The sequence below is a fragment of the Schistocerca americana genome, chromosome 6 (assembly GCF_021461395.2).
Source record: "Schistocerca americana isolate TAMUIC-IGC-003095 chromosome 6, iqSchAmer2.1, whole genome shotgun sequence".
NCBI classification, from domain to species: domain Eukaryota; kingdom Metazoa; phylum Arthropoda; class Insecta; order Orthoptera; family Acrididae; genus Schistocerca; species Schistocerca americana.
The window spans coordinates 318,776,898-318,792,726 of NC_060124.1; positions in this window are offsets into that span (position 1 = coordinate 318,776,898).

The window sequence follows — 15,829 nt, forward strand, 5'->3', positions numbered from 1 at the left end:
GATTCATTACTCGATGTTAATTATGCTTTGGTACTGAGATCTTTTCCGTCAGTGTAGTTTCAAACCTGTACGAGACGTTTCCTCTCTCTGTCCGCAGCTCGTGGTCGTGCGGTAGCGTTCTATCTTCCCGCGCCCGGGTTCCCGGGTTCGATTCCCAGCGGGGTCAGGGATTTTCTCTGCCTCGTGATGACTGGGTGTTGTGTGATGTCCTTAGGTTAGTTAGGCTCAAGTAGTTCTAAGTTCTAGGGGACTGATGACCATATATGTTAAGTCCCATAGTGCTCAGAGCCATTTGAATCATTTTTTTCCCTCGCTCATACAACCCACAAAATGATCAAAGGAAAAAAGTTTATCGGTTACTACATTTTCACTATTCACGCAGTCCATGCAGTAAAACTGCCGCATCAGGCATGACCTTTATTATTTCTTTACTAGTAACTCTATTCGCAACTATTTTGCATATAGGATTCAAATGCACCAGTGAATGTACCTGCAAATATATATGATATAGTTGTGAATGTATGACATCGTAAACACAGGTACGGGCGAGGAAGAGGTGGACAGAGGAAGGAAAGAGGAGAAAATAGACACGGAGTGGGCGGAAGAAGGAGATGCACTAATAGAAGACTGGAATAATTCCATACCCGGGCAACGCCAGGTACTCAGCTAGTAAATTTATTAAAAATAGTTAACCACTATCATCGTCAACTGCCACCGTGTCCGCTATACCTCTATAACCAGCAAGACACCTTACAGTGTGTGGCAGGGGATACTTACGGTACCAGTACCTTTTCACACCTTGCCTCTTCAGGTCGTTGTGGTGCCTGGCAAGATCGATTGCCATTGGGCCTCCGCATGATATCTAGTTTCTCTGGTTTTCTCGTAGTTTCACTTCGTGAGATCTGAATACAAGGAAGTAATACGTTGTCCGATTCATCTGAAAAGGTACTTTCTTGGACTTTCAGTAGTAAACCTCTCCGTAAAGCACAACGCTTCATGTAGCGTCTACCTCTGCAATTCGACGTCTCCGGAATGCTCACAGGCTTGCTAAACGATCCTGTGACGAAATTCGCTTCTCTTCGTTGTATCTTCTGTTTTTATTCTCTTAAGCCGACTAGGTAAGTGTCCCAGAGAGATGACCAACTCTCTAGAGTCAGGAAAATGAGTCTTCAGTTAACACCTCTTTCGTGGATTTATTGCATTTGTCTAGGAATTCCCCTATGAAATGCAGTCTGGAGTGTGCTTTTTCTATCTAGTCATCCAAATGTAGGTGGCCACAGGCAGTTATTCCCACATCTTTGATGGTTGTTATATTTTCCACTGAGAGGTAATAATGTAATGGAACGGTACTGGATCTTTTCTCCTATTGTTTACTACCTTTAGTAGTAGTATTTACTACATGTTCGGCGAAATGTTGCAGTGTTGCTCTGTTGTAAGCTACTGTTTATGACCTGCCTTAATGCTCTCCATTTTAGCCATTACAATTAATAAATTTAGTGCCTCACACTTCCTTACAGCACCTATTACTTTTAATAACAATTTTCCTACATGTACAGCGAAATGTCGCCGTTATCTCAGAATGTTACAAAAATGTTTTCACATTCCATCTTTACACTTTTATATTTGTTTAATTGTATATCATTTTAGATTAACTGCGGTCTTACAGAACACACTTCTTTTTCTTTCTCTTGTAATTACAAAATCTGCTCATTAAATCTACTCGCCTTTCTTACATTTAGCTCACCCATTTAGGGCCCTCTTCAGCTAACTTTCCTTAGTGCTAGGGCCTGTATATTTGGGCAGCTGACTTTCGCTATTTGTCGCATACATAGCCCTGCAATCCAGATGCCATCATTGTGGATGTCTCACAGGAGAAAAGCGATTTGGCTCTATTCTTTGTACTTAGTAAGCATGTGATGTACCAAGTGAGTACCATTACTGTACAATCTTTTGGGTACAGATGTTACTCTGTTTTATTTAAAATATTTTTGTAACCATTAATGCAATTTTAATATGGCTCACAATTTTAGACGAACAGTTGGTAACTGGTAGGTTTTTTAGATTAAAATACAGAACGTAGATACGTTTGAACATTTTATTTCCGTTGTTCTGAGAACGCATGCTGTTACAGCGTGATTACCTGTAAATACCACATTAATGCAATAAATGCTCAGAATGATGTCCGTCAGCCTCAATGCATTTGGCAATACGTGTAACGACATTCCTCTCAACAGCGAGTAGTTCGCCTTCCGTAACGTTCGCACATGCATTGACAATGCGCTGACGCATGTTGTCAGGCGTTGTCGGTGGACCACGATAGCAACTATCCTTCAACTTTCCCCACAGAAAGAATTTCGGGGACGTCAGATCAGGTCTACGTGCGAGATATGGTATGGTGCTTTGACGATCAATTCACCTGTCATGAAATATGCTATTCAATACCGCTTGAACCGCACGCGAGCTATGTGCCGGACATCCATCATGTTGGAAGTACATCGCCATTCTGTCATGCAGTGAAACATCTTGTAGTAGCATCGGTAGAACATTACGTAGGAAATCAGCATACATTGCACCATTTAGATTGCCATCGATAAAATGGGGGCCAATTATACTTCCTCCCATAATGCCGCACCATACATTAACCCGCCAAGGTCACTGATGTTCCACTTGTCGCAGCCATCGTGGATTTCCCGTTGCCCAATATTGTATATTATGCCGGTTTACGTTACCGCTGTTCGTGAAAGACGCGTCGTCGCTAAATAGGACGCGTGCAAAAATCTCTCATCGTCCCGTAATTTCTCCTGTGCCTAGTGGCAGAACGGTACACGACGTTCAAAGTCGTCGCCATGCAATTCCTGGTGCTTAGAAAAATGGTACGGGTGCAATCGATGTTGATGTAGCATTCTCAATACCGACATTTTTGAGATTTCCGACTCTCGCGCAATTTGTCTGCTATTGATGTGCGGATTAGCCGCGACAGCAGCTAAAACACCTCCTTGGGCATCATCATTTGTCGCAGGTTGTGGTTGACGTTTCACGTGTTGCTGAACACTTCCTGTTCCCTTAAATAACGTAACTATCCGGCGAACGGTCCGGACACTTGCATGATGTCGTTCAGGATACCGAGCAGCATCCATAGCACAGGCCCGTTGGGCATTTTGATCACAATAACTATACATCAACACTATATCGACCTTTTCCGCAATTGGTAAACGGTCCATTTTAGTACGGGTAATGTATCACGAAGCAAATACCGTCCGCACTGGCGTAATGTTATGTGATACCACGTACTTATACGTTTGTGACTATTACAGCGCCATCTATCACAAAGCGAAAAAAGTGGTCCAACTAAAACATTCATATTATTTTACGTACTGCACGAATATGTAATAAAAAATGGGGATTCCTATTTAAAAACCGCAGTTAATATAGGTTTGACCTATGGCAGCGCCGCCTAGCGACCTAACCATAGCGGCATCTGGTTTCCGCCTTCAAGCTAGGCGAGTTTCGTTCTTTGTCGTTTTTTTGTTTGACGCTTATTTCGTGAGACATTTGGCCCAGTCACGATCAATGAACCCCCCTGTATAAAGAGACAGTACAGCGCATTAGCCGCTCGGGATAGTTTAGCACCACACCCTAACGCAGTTCGGACGGCATAGTACAGTTCATTAGCCAGACAGTATAGTATAGCGCTTTACCTGAAGGCGATGTCGGATCAATATTTTGTTTCTGGGCATTACCAAAGTTCCTCTCTTAGACCTTGAACAGGCGATCACTCAAGTGTCTCTCGTGCTAAGACGCTCAGTTTTCTATGGGAAAGTCTCATACCACTGTTTTCGGGATGAGGGATTTACGTTCTAAGCACATTTTCGTGCGCTTCTGAGCACACTTTTCTTGTCAGATAATATCCCTTATCCGTGAAATTTTGTCTGTGTGAAGGAATAGGTTCACGTGTATGTAGAGAATCTTATTCAGATACTGTACAAAGGAGCAGTGATTCTGGGATTAACCTCATATGGCGAGAGGTGGGAACACGTAATGCAGCCAGGATCACTATTAATCATGTCTTTTGGTGGTACGGATGTTACGGTACACTCACCAGCCAAAGTTACTGTGACACTGTTCTCGTTCCCGATCTGCATCTTTTCAGCGGTGCATTCGGACCTGAATCTATTTTTATGGATGACAATGCGCCATCGCTTAGAATTGCGCAGGTGGAGCAGCTATTGGAAGGAGAAGATATTCAGCTAGTACACTAGCGTACGCGTAAAGCCGAATTCAGTCCCATCGAGTATGTGTGGGATGCCTTTGGCAGACGTATTGCAGCACGTCGATATGCACCGGCGGACGCCCAACCGTTGTCAACGGCGCTGGTGGAGGAACGGAATGGTCTACCACAAGGCCTGCTTACCAATCTTGTTACCATGATGGGAACACGTTGTAGAGCATGCATTGTTGTCCGTGGTAGCTTCAGTGTAATTATTATCTTTGAATAAAAGTACCATTTCAGTTCGTCTGATCGCGTGTTTCCATCAGTTACTTTCTGTACTGTAGTGTATTCTAGCCGTTGTTACTACGTCCAGCTTTCATAGAGCGGCGTTACTCGGCTGTGACTCATCACGCGAAAGCTACTTTCATCTTTCAGTTTTGCGCACTAGTATGTTACGCCCTTCTAGGAAAGAAAATTGTAAGTAACTTCATTCCCCTTGTTCGATCAACGAGGTTGCATAGGTGAGCCGCATTCCATGACTTCCAGAAGGCATTCACCACAGTAATGCACAGTGATTTGCAGAACAAAATTGGAATTAATCATGTGTTGGGCGAATTTATAAGTGGATTCTGGGCGTCTGAGCAGGTGGAATTCAGTACTTCTCAGTGGAAAAAAGTCAACTGATGTTAAATGAAACTTCAGTTGCTGCCCAAATGAATGTTAAAGGACTGTTACTGTTTTCAACATACGTAAATTATCTGGTGGTCTTCAGAAGTTCTGTAACGCTGTTCTCTTTGCGTAAAGAATTAAAGAGCATTTACGATTACTGACGTATTCTGGACCAAGAATGCAAAAAATGTAACACACTAAGCATAAATAGTGTCATACGACCGTTTTGTGAACATTGTCGTGTACCATAGTTAGGTTCCAATAACATAGCAAGTGCAAGTAATCTAAAATAAACCCAAGCTACAAACAATACAAGTTAAGGTCAGCGATTTCTGTATCCATTTACTGTATTTCTATATGAAATTCATCGGGACCATAGCCCATTTTAAAGAACAAATACCACCAAGAGCTGAAGCAATAGAAAGATAAGAATCTCTGAAGTGGATTCTGAACTCAGCAGTAACCTCACAATAAAGTTAGAGAGTTTTCAAAATCAGACAAGCAGTTGTAAATAGAGGTTTGTTGGAAACCTTGATCTACTTTTCGCCAACTTCAAAATTGTCTTCATGAGGAGTAATGTATCACGAAGCAAATACCGTCCGCACTGGCGTAATGTTATGTGATACCACGTACTTATACGTTTGTGACTATTACAGCGCCATCTATCACAAAGCGAAAAAAGTGGTCAAACTAAAACATTCAAATTTCTTTACGTACTACATGAATAGGTAATAAAAAATGTTGGTTCCTATTTAAAAAAAAAGCAGTTCATATCCGTTTGACGTATGGCAGTGCCATCTAGCGGGCCAACCATAGCGTCATCTGGTTTCCCCCTTCAAGTTAGACGAATTTTATTCTCTGTAGTTTTTTCTTTTGATGCTTATTTTGTGAGATATATCTGCCACAGAAGGTGTCGTCATCCTGAATTTTGGTGTATGCGTAAGAAGCCTTAAACCAAGAATGCAAATTTTGCTTTGTGTATCAATAATAATAATAATAATAATAATAATAATAATAATAATAATAATAATAATAATAATAAGATGAAGAGGTGGTTTCGGGAGAATGTGAATCAGACAATTCGGATGCTATACAGCGGCTAACTTGAATTGTTCTTTGATATTGTAAAGTATAGGAGAAGTGGTCAGAGGACTTAGATTTGCTGGAAGCGTCCTCGGAAAATGAAAAATGGCATAGAGGACACAAGTACGATCAGATGTAAAGTGCACGACAACAGATATCAAACGAAATTAGAGCAACTATATGAAGCCCAGACGGAAGTGTAGTTGTTTGACAGGAAGTTCAATCCTTTAGACACAATTGTTGTTAAATGTAATTATTACACCAGCTATGAAACCAAAGCAATTTCACCAAACTCCTTGATAGAAATAGATATGTGCAGTAAAGACGTGTTGGCGTTCTAACTTAAACAATACACGTACTGACACCATAAATAGGAACAGAACAGAACGCTAGATCATCACGTTGGCTGTCTGTCTGTCAATAACAGTTAAGCAAATGGGAAGAGGACGGAATGCATAGAGCTGAGTAAATCTCACAAAAACTATGTTTTACATTGTACGCAGCACATACAACATATCTAGCGGATTTATTACGGGATTCTCTTCTGGGATACAAAAGTGCTGATGATGATTTTAACCCCATCCAACAGGTCCAAATGTTATATTAAAGTTTCAGCACACTACTGGCGAATTTCGATTTACATTCAATGATTTTCTGTATGACTGCCAGTTGCCTCCATTTAGAAATCCTATGGAGACATCTGATTTGTGTGCAACATCTGTTACGTGGCGAGATGGGAACCCTTGGATGTAAAATTCTGTTACACAGTTGCTGTTCTGTGTTGTTACTGAGTAAGTACCGCGTGATCAAAAAGTCAGTATAAATTTGAAAACTGAATAAATCACGGAATAATGTAGATAGAGAGGTACAAATTGACACACATGCTTGGAATGATATGGGGGTTTTCTTAGAACCCAAAAAATACAAAGGTTCATAAAATGTCCGACAGATGGCGCTTCATCTGATGAGAATAGCGATAATTAGCATAACAAAGTAAGACAAAGCAAAGATGATGTTCTTTACAGGAAATGCTCAATATGTCCACCATCATTCCTCAACAACAGCTGTAGTCGAGGAATAATGTTATGAACAGCATTGTAAAGCATGTCCGGAGTTACGGTGAGGCATTGGCGTCGGATGTTGTCTTTCAGCATCCCTAGAGATGTCGGTCGATCACGATACACTTACGACTTCAGGTAACCCCAAAGCCAATAATCCCACGGACTGAGGTCTGGGGACTTGGGAGGCCAAGCATGATGAAAGTGGCGGCTGAGCACACGATCATCACCAAACGATGCGCGCAAGAGATCTTTCACGCGTCTAGCAATATGGGGTGGAGCGCCATCCTGCACAAACATCGTACGTTCTAGCAGGTGTTTATTAACCAGGCTGGGGATGATGCGATTCTGTAACATATTGGCGTACCTCTCACCCGTCACGGTAGCAGTCACTGACGTTTTGCTGCCCAACGCCATCTGTCGGACATTTTGTGAACTTCGTTCTTATTCGGTTCTAATAAAACCCCATGTCATTCCAAGCATGTGTGTCAATTTTTACCTCTCTATCTACATTATTCTGTGGTTTATTAAGTTTTCAAATTTATACTGACTATTTGATCACCCAGTACATTTGATTCTTCGACGAATATTTTTCAGTGCTTGGGGGGTAGATATTACTTGTAAATCCTGTAATTCACGTGGAAACTTGATTATTTTGTAGTATATGTCCAATGCAAGATTCAATGTTACCAGTACAATATTTGTCGCAAAAAAACATTAAGATTACATTTTGAGAGGGACTTCCCGCTTTTTTAGGTACAAAATTCATTTACTTAGGCACAATATTCGTTGATTGCACCACAAAGTGGACATGAATATTAGATAGCTGAATTACCGTCTCATTCCAATTGGTTACAGTCATGAAAATATTGCACAAATCTAAACTGGCGGATGGTAGCACATTAGCGACTCATGGCAGAAGTCAGGGCACGTGTTCCAACGCAGCTCACAGAGAGCCTCATAACCTGCATGTCAATTTTGCGCTTGGGAGTCAGGGGCACAACCCTGCAGTGGCTGTGGCACTTGAAGCATACATACACTGTGCAGCCAGGTAGCGCTTTCTCTTATCATTTGTTGGATCCACCACAGGCGGGTGCCGAAGAATAGGTGGGTGCTTAGACAGGAAGCAGAAGTAATTAGAAAACATAGTCTGAGTGATGCTCATATTTACTTAACTTCAGTGCACCAAGTCCAACTGTATTCCAGAAGTCCCTTAGTGAGAGCCTAGTCGTCATAAACGAACACAGTAATAACTCTGCTAATGCATTCGAGGAACTCTGCTATTAGACTGCATGTGATTGATGATGTGTCTTCCTTACGCTGTCCCAGTGGTAGACTGCTTGGGCATACAGCAGAAAGAGTGGCTTCAAGACATCTGCAGATTGGCAAGGCCATCAGTTGGTTTACTGTCAACCTAAGGATGCGACTCGACTGGTGCTGTATCGATAATGCACGACACTACATCCTTCCCAATACATGGCCGTTGCTGGAGGCTCTTGACGACATGTGACATCGATTAGATGGGGAGGTGTTCCGCTGATGATGGCAGTCCAGTTCTTTGTATGGCATTGACCACTACTCTGGTAGAGAATATCAGATCTCCACGTTATAAGTATTTTCTAGGTATTTTATTGTTACAATTCGACTTGTAAATATGTGTGTTTCATTCCGAAATGTTGTTCGTATGTGCCTGGTAAGTATATGTTCGTGTGTGTGACGATTCTGTGATGGCTGGCGATGTTAGTGCCGGGGAAACAGCCACCATCCACTTCACACACAAATTTTTTGTTGTGAATTTTACTAGCATAGCACCTGAACCTATTCTTTGGGTTCAGAGCCAGTGTTCAAGTTTCCACCAGAGGAACACAAATGTGCATTTCTTGATTTTCAAATTCCTTGAAGAATGTATGTGTAAGGTTATAGATGAGTCAACTTAGGTGTATACTTACGTTATTTTCCAAGATGTTTTATAGTCCAAGAGTGATTCCTGCATTTTTCGTTTCCCATCATTTTAACTCGGGTCATGAGGGCTGTGGTTGCAGTGCTGTCACAAACAATGTACAACTGGTGAAGATGTGAAATTCTGTGCTACGATTTGCTTGGGACAGTTGAATTAAAAGTGTGTGTGTGGCATCTTTGTACATAGATCTGTGGACAGTGGAATGACCCCAGGGTGAGTAAGACTCAATGCTTGTAATCTGATCTGGCCCGTCACGGCTCTGTATAAATGTAGCCAGCTGATGGTGGCCCAGCTCCTGGCCAATGGAGTGGTAGCAGCGTAATGAATCTAATGGGGATAGGGGTGGGAGGAAATTGTTTAAACTTTGGACTTTAACTTGGGCAGGTGGCAGGTAATATCAGGGAAGAATCTGGTAGCGAGTTTGAATTCTATACTTAGAAAAAGTGATCTGAGTGAATAACAGCTTGAGGACAATATCTTAAGTAGAACAGCACGTTGGAATCCTTTGTCCAACAGACATATTTGAACCTGCAGGGGAAACAAACACTTTTGGTCTTAGAACTAGCACAGGGAGGGTGGTTGGTGACCTTGCAATTTGTTCTGAAACAAGAATTGGACGTCTCAGGGAAACAAACATCCTTTGTGTCAGTGGGGTGGAGGGATCCACCAGCGCAACTGGGCTATTTATGAATTTCCTGCCAAAAACTGAATTTCTCACCATTTTTCAGTTTCCCACCATTTCTCAATTTCCCACAATTTCCCACTATTTCTCAGTTTCCCACTATTTCTCAGTTTCCCACTATTTCTCAGTTTCCCACTATTTCTCAGTTTCCCACTATTTCTCAGTTTCCCACTATTTCTCAGTTTCCCACTATTTCTCAGTTTCCCACTATTTCTCAGTTTCCCACCATTTCTCAATTTCCCACCATTTTATACTCTGCACAACTGGCCTTTGTCAGAAATCTGGCAACAGTGCATGATTTTCTTCATGATGTGATCTGTAATCTGGCAACAATGCACTTTGAGCTAGAGCTGTGCCTGTTTAACTATTGCATTTCCTTTGATCATATATGTATATATACATAAAATGTATATATACATAAAATGTATACAAACTTATGCCACTCACTTATGGCAACTACTGTTGAAAAAAGTGAAAAAAGTAATGCCCACTTAACTCTTTGCCATGATGCTTGCATTCCGTACTGCGCCGTTCTGTCTTAGGTCTGTTTTTCTGGCAGTGTTTCTTCCACATTAACAGTGATATACAGCAGTGTGGATAGTTTACTGAGGGAGAGCTGGCCGATATGCGTCTCGTATGTGGGTCCAATGAATGGAATGGAAAAGTGAGGCAATAACACTATTCTCGGCTGTTCTCGCAGGTGCAGCATCCACAGCACAGTAGTTCTGCATTTGAGGGATTTTTGCACCGCAATGCATTCTGAGTTGCACTTTTAGGTGCTTACATGTTACAGGCTTCTCACTGCTGCGAAGATATTTCATGAGATAATTGAGTTAACAAATGAAATAAGCTGTAGTTAGATTATTGCAATGCAACGAGTTCTGAGGACCACGTACATTTTATATTTCATTCCCCTTCTGCTGTTTTACCTGTGGTTACGTCAGCCTCATGTCATCCGAAGGTGGTCCAAAAACATGAAGACCAGTTGTAGCCGGATACCGAAATGGAGTCTCTGAGTCATTATCTATTTATGTAATTATGACTTAATCGTTTCACTACTAATTTCTTCAGAGTGAAAAACGTTAATGTATTGTTATTTTAATTAATGTCTTCGTCAGAAGTAATAATGTGAAAAAATATTTCTCGCCATTCGTTTTCCACCTACGGGTTGGGTCTTACATTGCCCACTATTATTTTCGGGTGGGACTTATATTTCCAAGTGGCTATGTATTCTCATTCAAGACATAATTTTGAGAAAAGCGCTTGGATTGAATTTATGATTATAGATAATTGACGATTCGGTAGTACAAGCTCTTTACCGTTACATGCAAATTCCAATATCTCCTGTGATAGTTACATAAGTCCACTTACTTTTGATACGATAGTTTTTGCACACAGAAATTTGCTAAGATAAACATCAATAATGTGCAGCAAATTCCCACTAGTTCGCTGATGAACTATCGTGAGAAACGTATGCCCAAATGCTAGTGAAAGGATTAAGCATTGCATAGATTCTCGGCTTGGTCAAAGATTTCTTGCGGGGTGATATTTTCTCTCTGTAGCGAGCGGCTTACATCCTGCATTCAAGGTTCTGTTCACCTGCTGATCACCATGTGGCACATCCGAGCAGATGGAAGGCGCGGCTTCACATCACCCTCCCCCTCCTACCTCTCAACCCCCCCCCCCCATCACACCCCCAAGAACAGAAGCGTAGGTGTCGGAGGCGTTATTACGACCCTGTCGACCTTTGACCTTCCCGAAAGAAACAAATCTCCCCGTACTCATTTTGGCGATGCGGCAAGTCCACCAGGTAGTCGTCTGGGGGAATCGGAGCGAGGAGGCGAAGCACCTGCCTGCCAAGGTAAATCCATCTGCGGCGTTGCTAAGAGCTGTCTGGAGCTGTGGCTTTATATGAAGGCTAAAGACGAGGCGAAATAGCATCGGTAACACTACATATGGGCCCTAACGATGCTAAATTCCGATTACATGAGACTTTTAGCAAACATACGAACACAAATGAGACTATATTCTATTCAATGGAGAGCATGCTGAATTCGCACTCGGAAGGACGAGGTTCAAATCCGCGTCCGACCATCCAGATTACGTTTCCCGTGATTTCCCCAAAAATCACTCCGCGCAAATTCCGGTATGGGTCCTCTGAACAAAGCATGGTCGATTTATGCGATTGAAGTCTTTCTCGGCGTATTCCACTGATGAATTCTTCTCGGGTTATCAGCCGAGTGGTGGCGTCGTCTTGTCGCAACGTTTCAATGAGTTTCGTACTCATCATCTTCTGGCGAAGATCATTGGTATTCTTCAGAAGATGATAGGTCGAAACTCATTGAAACGTTGCGACAAGACGACGCCACCACTCGGCTGATAACCCGAGAAGAATTCATCCATTCAGGATTTTCTTCTAGAGCCTTAATAAAAACAATCTGAGCTTCTGCTCCGTCTGTAATGCTCTCGTTGACGACGGGACGTTAAATCCTAACCTCCTTTCCTTACTTCCTTTTATTTTCTATCCTCCTGGTGCAATTCAAGAGACAATAAACTACTTAATCGTTTACTTCATGGTTATTTCATTGGTTGTACGAGGACGATTCAAACGAAATCCGTAATTATCGTTAGAGCGCGGGAGAGTTGTAATAAATACGTCTGATGAACAGAAAGATCGCATTATCGCTGTTGGGGGGGGGGGGGGGGGGGAGGGGGAGGGTTTTCTTTGCGCCGTGTTCGTACCTGAGCTAGGGGCATTGGGTGAAAAGTTTTTGGTTTAGGTCAGGCCAGCCGCAACTGTATAGCCATTCGAACATCTGTCTTACTGTAGCTATTCTACACCATATTAAGAAAGGTTTGAACGACGAATCGAAACTGGAGCCCAGGCAAATTGTGCGTATCGATTATTTTGTTTTACAAAAGATTTTAATTGCTTTGTAATTAATGCTCAGCAAATGGAACCATTTGGATGTGCACCGTTCAGATTTTACGTGCACAAACAGTTACCCTTAAATAACTCCGGACTGGGGCGAGACTCAATGTACAAATTTGATCACCGGTGTATTGGGCCTTGGTCTAACATAAGTTACAACCATTTGGAAAAAAAATACTTAGTTTGAATTTTATATGCAGAAAACACGTTTTTCTGGGAGGTTTCTGAAGCGCGCCATTTCTATACTTTAAACTTGTACAAATCTGTTCAGGCTGTGCACGAAGATAGAGAAACGGATAAAGCCAAAACTATTTTTTATACGGAGATATGATGTTTTAAAATCGAGCTATATGTGGCTCGCAAAATTCCTTCTGATGTGAACTGAATGGGCGGAAACGGTTTAAAGTGAATCAAATAAATGAAAAATGCATTCTTACGATAACATTGAAACCTTGCTTTACGAAATCTAACTTCCTCCGGATTTTATATGCAGTTTACACGTTTTTTGTAAGCTTTTTATGCGCGACATTTTCAAAATTGCGCTTTTTTACGAGCTAGCCCTACTTCCCAAAACAGTGTGCTATCTTAGACCCACCCCCTGTTAGGAGGAGGGGTGTAAGAACAAAGAGACGCAAATTTATATGTTTCTGGAGAGTGTGTTGCATCTACAATAGGAAGTATTTGAGAGTGGGGATGCTTCTAATACAAAGTGACTCTGTTTGGGGTGAGGGTGGGGGGACATGCATTCTAAACTTTAACAATATGTTTGTGTCATATTGCATGCCATGATAAACGTCATGCTCTATAACCTAACTCTGCCCAGGACTGTTCTTTTTTATTGTGCCATGCCATAGAACATGATGGCGTGTTTTATGTTATACGACATGATATCATGTGTTATGTTACTTTACTTGACACGATGCGTTATATTACACGACATGGGTACTAACACTAACAAGTCAAAAACTCAATTATGTAAACATGTTTAGACTTGAACATCAAAAGTCGCAAAGCTAGTTCCCTTATTTTACATCCCTAATTCTTCCCAGGCCTATTCGCCTTTATTTTAACAATAGGAGAATTTTTCATTCTAGTTTGCTATTATTCAGATGAGGGAATAACAGTACTCGGACCCCCACCGAGAAGGAGAGACAGAGAGCCTGGGCCCCCTTGTCGGAGCGGGGGGCGCAACGTTATGTTAAAGGGGTTCATTTAAAGGGCAAAAAGGAAATCACTGGTGGTCGTGTCCTCATGTACCCCGTAACAGTGTGAGCGATACATTTCCTGCAGAATTTAAGAAAATTTGCGCGTGTTATAACCAAAATCCGTATACAGTCGCCGCACAGCACTGACTGATCCATGTTTTTGAATATTGAATTGTATTGTAAAAATTAACTGCGAGTAAACCGTACTGTGTGGTGTACTCTGACCGTGGATGCATTCCTGCAATATTTAGAAACTAAGCAAGTGATTATTACAATAGAAAATTGTCGATAGTCCTCACGGGAAAGTGATTGTTTGGCTTGTGCGGTTTAACTGTGAAATTAATTCCGATTGGTGTAAGAAAATAGCATGTGAACGGCACGGTCCCGCGAAAGAACGATTTTCAGAACAGAACGGATAATACCAGAACTATGTTACGTTGACTCGTATACGCACCGATTCCCCACGTGTCGAACTTCGCTGCAATACTTCACAATCTCTGTGAAACGAAGCAATACTTTTATGATATCTCTGCAGCAGTAGACAATGATACAACTGTGTCAAATGAACCACTCGATACTGTTCTTGGCATTTGCAAAACTTGTTTTCTTTTTATGGGTTTCCGAATTCATTGTGGTATTTGGTAACTTATTTTTTGGAAACTTCATTTATCGTATCATATTTTTCCGTTATGTTTTAAAAATACGTTTCCTCATATTTTTGCCTTTTTTCTCAAAACATTAACTATCCAATGAGATCAGTGTTTCTTTGTATACAAGCTATCATCTGATGTACATACTGTTGCCTAATACAAGTGATTAAAAATCCGTTATAAACGTTATATTCAAAAATTACCTAACAATTTACATTTTACAAAATATTATTATCAGCACAAAAGTTATCGCATTGAATTGTATCGAAATCTAAGATACTCTGTGAACAGTTGAAACGTAATATCTTCGTTTTACTTTGTGGTATTAAGTTAGTCAGTAAGTGCGGAATTGATGTGAAGTGTTGTTGATGCACATACGTGGAGAGAGAAGTCTGGGATATGGTCTCCATTGCAACTATGTAATGTCCATTTGTAAAAATTCACGAAGTATGAAAGTCGTATATTCGAAAACTGTTTTGAAGGGTTGTTTGGGGGAAGAGACCAAACAGCGAGGTCATCGGTCTTATCGGATTACGGAAGGATGGGGGAGGAAGTCGGCCGTGCCCTTTCAAAGGAACCATCCCGGCATTTGCCTGGAGCGACTTAGGGAAGTCACGGAAAACCTAAATCAGGATGGTCGGACGCGGAATTGAACCGTCGTCCTCCCGAATGCGAGTCCAGTGTACTAACCACTGCGCCACCTGAAAACTGTTCTGATCTGGCTACTTATTATAAAGTATTCATTTAAAAATTTCATCTATTTACATTTTTACCAAAGTGAACAGATCTTCATTATTAATGTAATAGTATGATGAAAGTATGCGCCGACCCATTCATCACAGAGAAAAAGATTTTGTTCGGAAACGTGTCACCCCGGGCCTCTTGCGAGGAATGAATCCAGTTTTATTACAGGACAACGAGCAAAACCATCTATTTACATATCAAGAAATTTAAGATTATAAATTCATAATTTCTTCTATTGGAATAGTCGTGATAGGTGGTACCTATCTGCAATCTTTGCCCCAGATATTGAAATATTTGTAAGCCAGATGAATTAGACAAAAACGTCGAAAAAATCATTTTTGTTAGTTAATTATCATCATTGTGTAACTGGGCTGTGGGACTGGGTTGTTTAGATCTAACAACGACAGTGCCAGCGCTGAAGCTTCAGGTAAGTGATTTACGTAATGGTCGTTAAACAAGCTTTGCTATCGCCTGTCTGAGCAGTATCGAGAGGGAGCCAGTCAAGGAAGAGGCTACGTAATGTTCACCGCAGCGGACACTATTCCTTTTAGTTTCCCAGGCAGGCTACTTGCAAGGCCAGTACTAAACAGCACTAACGGAGGATACTGAGTGTATACAAAGAAGGACAGCACTAAT